A 10,316-nucleotide genomic window follows, 5' to 3' on the forward strand; every position below is an offset into this window, starting at 1 on the left:
CTCGTTTGAGCTAGGAGAACAGATAGCCACGCTTGATAAATATGGCTCTAGGGTGAGCCAGTAAGGTGTAGACTGAGGAAAGAAGTACATGGCTGCCAACCTGGGCCTTGGCCAGAGTGTTGGAGCTGGAGAGCGACAGATCATCCAGAGAATGTGAAGGCTGGGAGAGTTGTGACTTATACCGGCCCGCCCTCCTTTTGGGTGAGAATACAGCACCAGAGGCAGTGGTCAACCTGATCCCAAAGGGGTCTCTGCTACTTTATGTATCCTACACTACCTGGCCTGGAGCCTTCTGCCCAGAGATGCTTGTGTTTCTCTCTGCTCTAAGATCCCAGAAAGCAGGAACCAAGGGTAGAGAAAACTGAGGGCTGATAGCACCAAGATCCCCAATCTTCTGAGAAATGTGACCGAAAACCCCTCTCCCGCAGACCTGTGGCATCTCCCATTCTCAACACGCCCCCAAGAGTGGAGGGCAGGCATTATGGGGTCATGGACAGAGGACTTGGGGGCCCATCCTACAGATGAAGGCCTGGGATTGTAGGAAATCAGAGGCCTGGCAGGCCCATTTCAAGAGCTCCTATGTGCTGTTACCTGCCTGTGCACTCTCCTTCCTCCACACTGAGCTCTTGTGCTAAAGAGAGAACTTGAGGGAAGGTAAGCAATAGCTTCAGACGACAGGGTGGAGGGACCCCAGTGTCTCTCCAAAATGGATTTCTCGCTCTTGCCCACCATCAGCCATTGCCACCCTTTCAACCCCTCCCCCCATCCCGGAAAAGACCTGGAGGGAAATGAGTGCTCTGGGGCCACCAGCGGGAGGAAGGGGTTTAACTGTCATCTCGTCCCTAGGGGCTCGAGGAATGGAGGGCAGAGGGGGAAATGCAAATTGGCACTTGGAACAGAGAAGGACTCCACTGAGAGGAAGAGGCTGGCAGTCATTGCTTCGCCTCCCCCCCCCCCCCCCCCCCCCCCCGGGCTGTGGTCCTAGCAGAGGCTGGGAAGGCCTGAGGCAAAGGAGTGATCACAGGTCCCAGAGAAGCCAGCGGCTGCCCCCACCCTGAGCTGGCAGCTGGGACACTGGCACTTTCTCTGGGCAGCCGAACAGACTCACTTCTTCAGCCCTGCACCCCAGGGGAACCGGGAGGTGAGGGCGGGGTAAGGAGCTCAGAGGGGCCCGGCGGGAGGGTGAGATGGTGGCGCTCAAGGTGGGCACATCACGTCTCTGGTGACTGAGTCTGAGGAAAGGGTGTCTATTCTGCTTCCGCAGCAGGAAGGACTAGGCTCAGATTAGGACGACCCCTCTGACCTCCATGTCTCTCCTCCACTGCTGTAAACACCAGGGGTGTCCTTGCAAAGGGATCTTTCACAGCAATTGGAACGCAAGAACATGAGTGTGAAGCTGTCCCAGGGCTCCTAATGTTTTACTCTGTCAGTATGGCAATTACCAGGTTCCAAACCGGCCACTTTCGTTATTGAATCCGATCCTCAGTGCCATCTGGGAGGTAGTATTCCCCTTTCACAGACGAGAAAACTGAGTTTCAGTTCTATCACTTGCCCAAGGTCCGCAGCTAGACCAAATTGCACTGGGGTGTCAGCCCAGCTGTCCTTATGGCCACCGTTGATTTCTGCTGTGGCGGACGGGGATCTAGGGCCCATAACTGGGGCAGGGATGAGGGGGTCCTCCTTGTCTTCCTTTTGCCCCCTTGGGCCCCAGCCTGTAGGTGGAGCTTTCGGGGATGCGGGTCTACTGGCCTCGGTACCAAGGTCTTTGGGGAAGAGGGCCTCAACACCTCATGGCGCTCATTCAACCTTGGGCCCTTCTTGGGGGGCCTGGGCCCCTTGCCCCAGTCCCCAGCTCACATTTTGCCCTAGGCCTCTCAGCCCGCCCATCCAGCCGCAGCCCCATGACGTGGCTGCCCGCGCCCCATTGGTCAGCCTGGGAGCATTTGCCCTTATTTGGCCAGGCCGGCTCTAGGCTGGGCCTCCACCCACAGCCCGGCCCCTGCGGGCTCTTCTCTCTCACTTCGTCTTTTTGAGGTTTGGCTCTGGGGCCCTGGCAGGCGTCGCTTCAAACGCACTTTCTGGTTGAGTCATTTTTTAACGGCTCCAGGGCTGTGAGCCGCTGCTGTGGCTGCTGGGGGCCTTCAGACGTCGCGGCCAGCTCTCCCTCATCTGACTGCCTAATAGGCTCCCAGGGAAGGGGCTGGGGCGGGGGTGGCACTCGCTGCTGGGAGAGATTCCATAGACCACTTGGTTATCTACAGAGAGCCCTCTGCCTCCCCCACAGGCCTGGGGAGCAGGGGCCGCCCCAGTTCCTCCCCACTGCCTTTTCCAATCCCCTTTCCTGGCTGGGTCTGTGAGCAGCTGTAGGCTACGACTCCCCTCACGGTTGGGTGACCTCTCTGAGGTCTGGTTCTTTCCGGGGGCACTTTGAATTGAGTTCCTTAGCGGGGCAGAACCGGGAGGCAGACTGTTGGCTGGTTTTCAGGAAGGTGAAACTTAACCTTGAGGAGTTTCCGGTTCTTCATCTCTGAGACGGGGATACCATCATTTTACATCACGGGCTCAGCGTGCTGATCAAATGAGATTCAGGCTGAATGTGTTCTATAAAGTTCTTTAGATGCCTCAGCGGCTGCCCTTCCCCCCCAGCTCGGTGTGTGCAACACGGGGAGGTGAATGAAGCAACGGAGCCCAGAGTGGTTCGTGGGGCAGATCTCACCTTCTGCCTTCCCAGCTCTCCCTGGCGTGTGAGGGACCCTGTGGGGGGCAGAATGCTGGCAGGCGGGGAGAGACAGGCCAAGGAATGCCCCCAGCCCTTTGTCCCTTGTTCCCAGCCAAAATAAGGGGAGGATTCTGCTCTAGAGTTTTCCCAGCCACCTGCCTTCTCTGAGAAGGGCAGCTCTGCCCTTGAGCCAGCTGGGGAAATCCGTCAGCTACCCAGGGGCTGGGCAGGTCTTGGAACCCAGACCTTGCTGCTTCCTCCTCCAAGGTTCCTAGGGCCCCTTGCTCTTGGGAACTTCCCAGGTCCTTGGTCAACCTCTTCCTCTGTTTTATAGGTGAAGAAACAAAGGCTGCGGGTTGGGTGGGGGTCAGATTCTGTGAATAGTCCAAAGTCATACTGTAAACAGCCACAGTGTGGGGACTGGGCCCCTTGTCTCCTGCCTCCCGGTTTTGCCTTCTGTTTGGTAGTCCTGATGAGAGGTCAACATAGATTCCAGGCAGGAGCCAGACCCCAGCTCTTGGGACACACACATACAATAAACAGAGTTCATTCACAGCAGTTAAAACTGGGTTAAACCAAGCACCTCGGCTGGAGAGAGCCAGGAGGGAGCTTTTCCCACTTGTGTCCCTGAGAGATCTCAGCAGCCGTCTGGTTTTGTGGCCACTCCCACAGCAGTTGTCTGGGTGACTTTCTTCTTCACACCCACACTTCTTTTCCTACCCAGCCCATCCTGCCTCTTCCCAGGGGCTATGGACAAAACCCTGAACTTGGCCTTAACTTGCATTATAACTTGCATTATTATAAAGGCAGAAAGGCCTTCTGCCTTTCTCTGGGCTTGCAGCTCAGTTTCCTGACTCAGGCCAGGTTATAACCCCCTGAGCTTGCTGCCTAAAAGGCCTTCAGCATCATGGTCCAGAGAGCTGAGCCAGAACCCTTTCCTAGGGCAGAGCTGGCCTCCCAGGGTGCCCTGTGGCTGCCTCTGACCGCAGCAGACTAGGAGAGCATGACACTGGGCCTGTAGGAGGGCAGTACAGAGAGGGCGCAGGGGAGAACACGCCCACTCCCCTTGTCTGGAGGCCTATTGGCATGCCTGGTGCTCCCCAAGGCTCCAAGAGGAGTCAGGGGATCTGCTTAGGTGCGGAGTTGACCTCTCAAGGGACATGCGCTGTTGTAGATTCCCAAGGCCCTTTTTTTCCCTCAGGGCACTTCTTTAGCGGCCCTTCCAGGAAGGGTGGTGAAAAGTCCTAGCATTTGGGACTCTGGACCTCAATTGTCTTTGGCCCCATGCTGTCATGCTGGGGGCTCAGTTTCCCTCCTTTGTAGCCAGGCATGCCCCCAGCCCTTGCTCCCCTGAGGGCGGGCCTGCTCTGCCTTCTGACTTCCTGTTTGTGAGTGGTTAGGTCCTGTGGCTTCGGTCCTGTTGTCTCCTCACAAGGCAGGTTATCTGGGCTGCCATCTCTGCCTGACTGCCGAGTGGAGGCCCCAGACCCGTGCAGCTGCAAGGAGGGCTTCTGCCTCCATGTGCAGACAGAGCCTTTGCCCTTTCTCCCACCTTCTGGGCCTGTTCTCCTTTGCAAGGGTTAGGCCTTCGAAGGGCCATTTTCTCCCTGTTTCTCCACCTTGCCCAGCCAGCTTCTACCCCATTCCCTCCCTTTCCAAACCCTCTTTCATCCATACTCGCTTTCTCCAGGAAGCCTTATCTGATGGGCCCCCATGACTCTGAGGTCGCTACTGTGGCATCTGTCAGTCCAGCCCTGAGGGCCCCTCCACCCCACCCAGGACTTGATTTGCCTTCATCGCCGTCATTTAGAAAGATGTAGGTACGTGTGGAGGTATATATGTGCACTGTACTTGACCTCTCAGATTCGGCGTTTGCTCGAGTAGGAGCCAAGAGTCCCCTTTGGACCTGAAGCTCTATGCCTGCTTTGGTACAAATTGCTCTCACCCCCACACACGAAACTCTCAAACCCTGTGTACCTATCTGTGTCTTGTCTATCAAAGTGGGAGTCCCTGAAGACAGGTCTTGGGTCCTTATCTCCTCAGGCCCACCTTTACTGACCCCCAATCTCAGACTGGCACACAAAAATGGCTGTCCCCGGGTCAGCGAGATTGGGGTAGACATGAGGGATTGAGAGCCTGGAGCCCTCTAGGATCCCAGACCCCAGCGGCCTCAGCCCTGCTACCTGGTGAAGGGCTGCTCTTACTTTTGTTCTGATGCCAGCTGCCATGCCTCTACTCCTTTTCCTGGTTCCTCCTCCTCCTCCCCTTTTGCTACCTCTGAGCAGGTCTATGATCCTGGGACTAAGAATGTCAGAACTAGAAAGGACCATGGGGGGACACTTCCTAGCGGAGTCCAAATGAGTGAGGTCGCCCAGTGAGTGTCTGGTGGAGCCCTGACCTGTTGCCAAGGGACGGAGTTTGTGGAGTCAACTTGAACTCCTCTCTCCTCCATGAAGAGAGGCACCCTCTGTCAGTCACTGGCCACCACTTCTCGTCCTGGGGAACTGAGACAACAAGAGGCTTTGCGGGCAGGCGTGGGACTCACCCCTCTCGCACAGACCTGCCTGTGTTCCGAAGCCACCCCCTACTCCCTCTGGTCACCCTCCAAGGGCTGGCCTCAGATTCCCAAGTGAACCTTCCTGGGTGTTTCCAGAAAGGAGGCAGGGGAGTCCGGGATGTGCGGTGGGTCTTTCTTGAGGTATGTCTGGAGGCCCGAGCTGGGCTGTGACCCATAGCTTGTCTGTGTGGCTCTGGGCCCTGTCTGCTGTGTCTCTCTGGAAAGGAGACAGGGAAACGTTGGGGCCCTTTGGGCCCTCCATGTGTGTCTGCGTAGGCACCCACTGCTTTGCCCTCAGGCACCTGTTGGTCAGTTATATGGGACACACGCATGGGCTGTGCCAGCCTGGAGCTAGGCTTCCAGCCCAGTGTCTCTGTTCCATTCACCTGGGTGATCTCTATGTCCTTATATCAGACCAAGCCCTTTCCTCATCCTTGATTTGTCTTTGGCCCAGTCCTGTTTCTCCTGGTTTGAGGCCCATCAGAGCTGGGATCCGTTGTCAGGCCGGGGGAGAAGTTCAGGGTCCAGGGACACTGAGCCCCACCTCTGTTCCATCCTCTTCAACCCCAGCCCGAGGGTGGGAACCAGCAAAAGCCCCAGCCTCTCACAGAAACCTCCTGATTCCAGAGGCTCTGGGGTAGAGACAATGGGCCTTAGTTTCTCTCCTAAAACAAACAAACAAAACCCACAAACACAAAAATCAGGAGTCGTCTTTGGCCTTGGGCATTGAGGACCTATACGAAAGAAAAGCAGTCTCTGTTGTCACAGGGAGCAGGCCTCAGGGACCGGAAAGGGGCTGGGTTGGAGGCTGTTGAGGGACATGTGGGTCGCTGGAAAGGAACCTGGGTCTGACTTGCTTCGGGTCACATGTGGAGGGAGTTTGTAGCCAAGCTGGGCCCTGAAGCCGGGCCCCTGGCTCCCAGTCCGTGGCTCTTGTTTGCTGGGACAAAATCCCTCTGCAGTGATAGCTAGGAGAGCACTCTTAGGCCGAGGGCGGTGGTGGGAGGGCAAGATGCTCTAGGAGGAGGGGCCCCGAAGGGTGGGGGTCCAGGAACTCAGGTTACTGCACAACTTTGATATTCTTATCCTCTTATCGTGGAGGGCAGCCACTTCCCCTCCACCCAGGGGCTGGAGCAGTGGTGGTCTGTTAAAGGAGCACCAACCCGTTTCTGGCCAGCTCGCCCTCCTCACCGCTGTCTCTTCAGACCCCAGTGGAGGAAGGGCCCAGTTCTCCTTTTCTCCATCCCATTTAGGGGCCTGGGCTGGATAATAATTCTCAGGTTGAGGATCCCCTTTCCTGAAGGAGAGAAGCACGGCAATCTCTCTCCCCACTGACCCTTACTCCATGCCAATTCTCTTCTGGCCCTTGACTCTGAGTGTTCCCTGAAGTACGTGTGGGCCTCACCCTGAATGGGGGACCCAGAGAAGAGGCCCACGGCCTTCTGGGAAGGAGTCACTGGGTGATTCTTGTCCATGCATACTACCCTCCCACCTGCCCCAAACTATTCTTCTTGATCCCAGAAATAAGTCCACTGAGAGACATGGAGAACTTTAGGGGAAAATGTGTGGCCTAGCCCTAGACTATCCCAGCCCCCACTCAGCCCCACACCCTCTTCCCCTCCCCCAGCCAGGGGCCCAGGGATGGGCAGCTTCCTGCCTTCCCCATGGGGAAAGCGGGGGTGGCATGCAGGTGGGCGGGCCCCGTGCCCACATCCGGCTGCTGTCAGAACCTCCCCTTGGAGTCTCTTTCCCTCCACTCCTCCAAGTCCAATGGCACCTACACCCTGCCCTAGATGCTGGTCCTCACCACTGCTCTCCTCTGCCCTCCTGTCCCCAAGGGAAGCAGAAATATCCAATCTAGAGCTAACAGGCCTACAGGCCCAAGCGGGACCTCTGTACTCTCCCGAGGGCACAGGCCCGGCCTTCCACGGGCTAGGCCTGGGGGAGGGACGGCCTTGTGAGGCACCTCGGCCTCTGACTATGTGAAGGGTGTTGTGATGTGCTGGCCTGGACCTTCCTTCATGCCTCAGTACCTTTGTGGCCTCTCTAGGCACCACGCATAGAGGAGCCATGGCTTGGTTTGAATATCACTGCTGTCCCAAAGGGCAGGGATTTTTCTGGGCTAGGGTCAGGGGGTGGGGCTCAGAAAAAAGGTCCTTTTCTTGTGCTGCATTCTGAACCCTGTGTTCTGGGCACTCACCGAAGGCCCTGACAAGGAGACCTTATCTCCTAGGGTCACCCCCAGTACCCTGAGTCAGTCTTAGGCTCTTGAACTATCCCCTGGACTTGGTGCCATGGGGGAAGGGCAGGCCCCCGGGGTCCCGGAAGCCACCTGCCCAGGGTGTGTGAGATGGTCTCTTCAGCCCCCCTCCCGCCAATACCCAGCCTTGGCGCGGGTTTCCTGTCAGTCTGTCCTCCCCAGGGAGGGGAGGGGCGCGCTAATCTCCGCAGTGGTGTGGGGGCGGGCTCCAAGACCGTTGGGCGCCCTGAGATCTGGCCCACGTGGCCTCGGGGTTATAAGCCCTGCCCGCCCCAAAGGGAACCCCACTTGGGAGCCTGGAGCACAGAGCTTGCTCCTCTGGGCCCTGCGGCATCAGGTAAGAATTTGAACCTTCACTTCAACCCCAACAAGGGCTCCTCAATTCTCAGCTTCAAGGGGGGATGAGGGGTTTGCCTTCCAGGCCCTGAGTGGAGACACTCCAGGGAGGGACTTTGAGAGCTTGGGTGTCAAGGCTTTCTGGCAAAGCTCTAGGCAAAGAGGTGCAATAGCCCTCCGATCTATCGGCTTTCGGCTTCCGTGGCAAGACAGCTACTCAAAATGCTGGGCCTTGGCTTCCTTCTAGACAAGGAAGGTAAAGTGGTTCCTGGCCCCCGATGAAGAAAGGAGGGGTACTGGGTTCCGAGGGCAAGGGCCAGAGAGTAGGGTGGGGAAAGCAGGGGTGGGTGGAGGCTGAAAAGCGGGACTCCGTGTCATCGAGAGGCACTAAAGGTCTCCCTCCACCCAACATGGCTACTGTCTGTGTTGTGATAGCCTTGGGCTTCTGCTTGGGCAGCCGCTGGGTGGTGAGGGAGTCAGAGCCTTGGGCTGGTGAGGACACTAAGGACAGAGGCCCTGGTGGGAGGAAGTTGTGGCTGCCTCAGTTGGACTCTGGAGGGCAGGTAGTGTGGTTGGAAGGCGTCACGGCTGGGGGGCAGGGGGTCTGAACTGGGGTCTGAACCAGGGCAGCTATGGTTTCTACCTGAATGTTTCCAAAAGTGGGGGGATGGGGTGGAGCCGCAGGGGGAAGGGAAGAGGGAACCAAAGAGGAAGTGGGGGGAGGGAGGTAGGGGAGGCGAGGACTGGCGCCATGCTGAGTCACCGCCCACAAGGCCAGAGCAGGCCCTTTTGGGGGCCATGGGGCAGGGTGGGGGCATCTTAGGGAGCCACAGGGAGGGCTGGGGGCTCTCAAAGCAGGAGTCAGGAGGAGGAGCGGGCGGCCTGAAGAGTACTCGCAGACGGACAGACAGACAGTGCAGTCACCCATAAAGTAGAAAGCACTACTAACAGCACTGGAGGGTGTAGTGTTTCCTACTTTATGGATGAGTGTACTGTGGGCTTCGGAGACCACGCCGCCGCCGCCCGCCACCGTCTTCCTCCACACTCAGGATCATGTGTGACAGGTGAGTCCTTTAGGTACCCCCCTCTCCACCCAGCCCAGACCCCTGAAAGGCCTCCACTGTCCCCCACGGCATTGTCCCTCCAGTTCTGGCCAACTGGGAAAAGCCTACGTGACCTTGTCTGCCACACAGAGGTCCGGGCGGCCTGCACATCTGGATTTGCCGCAGCTACGGACAGGCCCCAGCAAGGGGGCCCAGCGGCAGGCCAACAGACGCTGGGATGAGGCCGGGGCGGAAAAGGAGGGTAGATGGTGGGCCATGGAGGGTGGTGGGGCCAGGGGTCCCAAGACCAATAAAGAATGGACTCTGCTTCTGTTTTGTCTGAGTCTCTGTTGTTGGGGTGGGGGCGCTGAATGGCATTAACGGCACACTGGTGGGATGGGCATACAGAGGGGTCAGGAGGGAGAATCACTCACTTGCTTGAGAGAAATGGGTTTGGTCCTGTCTGTGAGACCAGAAGAGAGCTCTGGGCCTGGCCAGGCCAGCCTGGGAAAGAAGGAGGGGATGGGGAGGGGATGGCATGGGGTGAGGTGGTGAGACCTCCCTACAAAGCCAGGAATGGGGACAGGACAGGGAGCGACAGGGCCAGGAGGGGCCCCCCACCTTATTCCCTGCTCTGGCCCTGCCCTGACCTCCATTCACTTTCCACACCCCTAAACTGAAAGTGGCCTACCTCCAATCCCAAACTAAGGAAGTCCTGTGGGTCCTTGGTTGTCTAAAAATTGGTATAAACCCACTGTGGCGCACACACAAAGCCTCTTATGCATAAACGAGGGCATAGATTCTAGTAGCCAACATATACACACACCATCATGTGTGTGCATTTCTGCACAAGGCCCCCCCCCACATGCTAGCAACACACACGGGCAGTAACATATGCATGTGACATTCTTGGCATGTCAGTCAATGACACAGGGACATATGCACACTCAGAACACACACATGTACAACAGTATACACACATGCAATGCCATAAACACACACGATGTGTGCTACACACGGAAGAGCATACAAACACACGGATAGTGATAGTCACGTAATGAACGCATCGGTGCCACACACATATAGACCGACACACTCCTACATGAGAATCCATACCCAGAAGCTACTCGGTGGCGTATCTAAATACAAGGATGTAAATAAAATCATGTCGTTGTCATTACACATATTGACGTGACTGCACGAAAGTGTGTCCTTATATATTGTGAAATGTCTGAGAACGGCACACGTATACATGCCTGTGACATACGTGCTGCAACTCACACAGAGACACATAATAACACACACATACACATATGTGTTTGTGTACAGCAGCCCCCTCCCGTGTATACGGAGAGAAATACATGCCTGGTCTGTACATGCATACAACAGCAGGATCCACAC

Source organism: Enhydra lutris, unplaced genomic scaffold, assembly GCF_002288905.1.
Source record: "Enhydra lutris kenyoni isolate GAN:26980312 unplaced genomic scaffold, ASM228890v2 scaffoldscaffold26, whole genome shotgun sequence".
NCBI classification, from domain to species: Eukaryota; Metazoa; Chordata; class Mammalia; order Carnivora; family Mustelidae; genus Enhydra; species Enhydra lutris.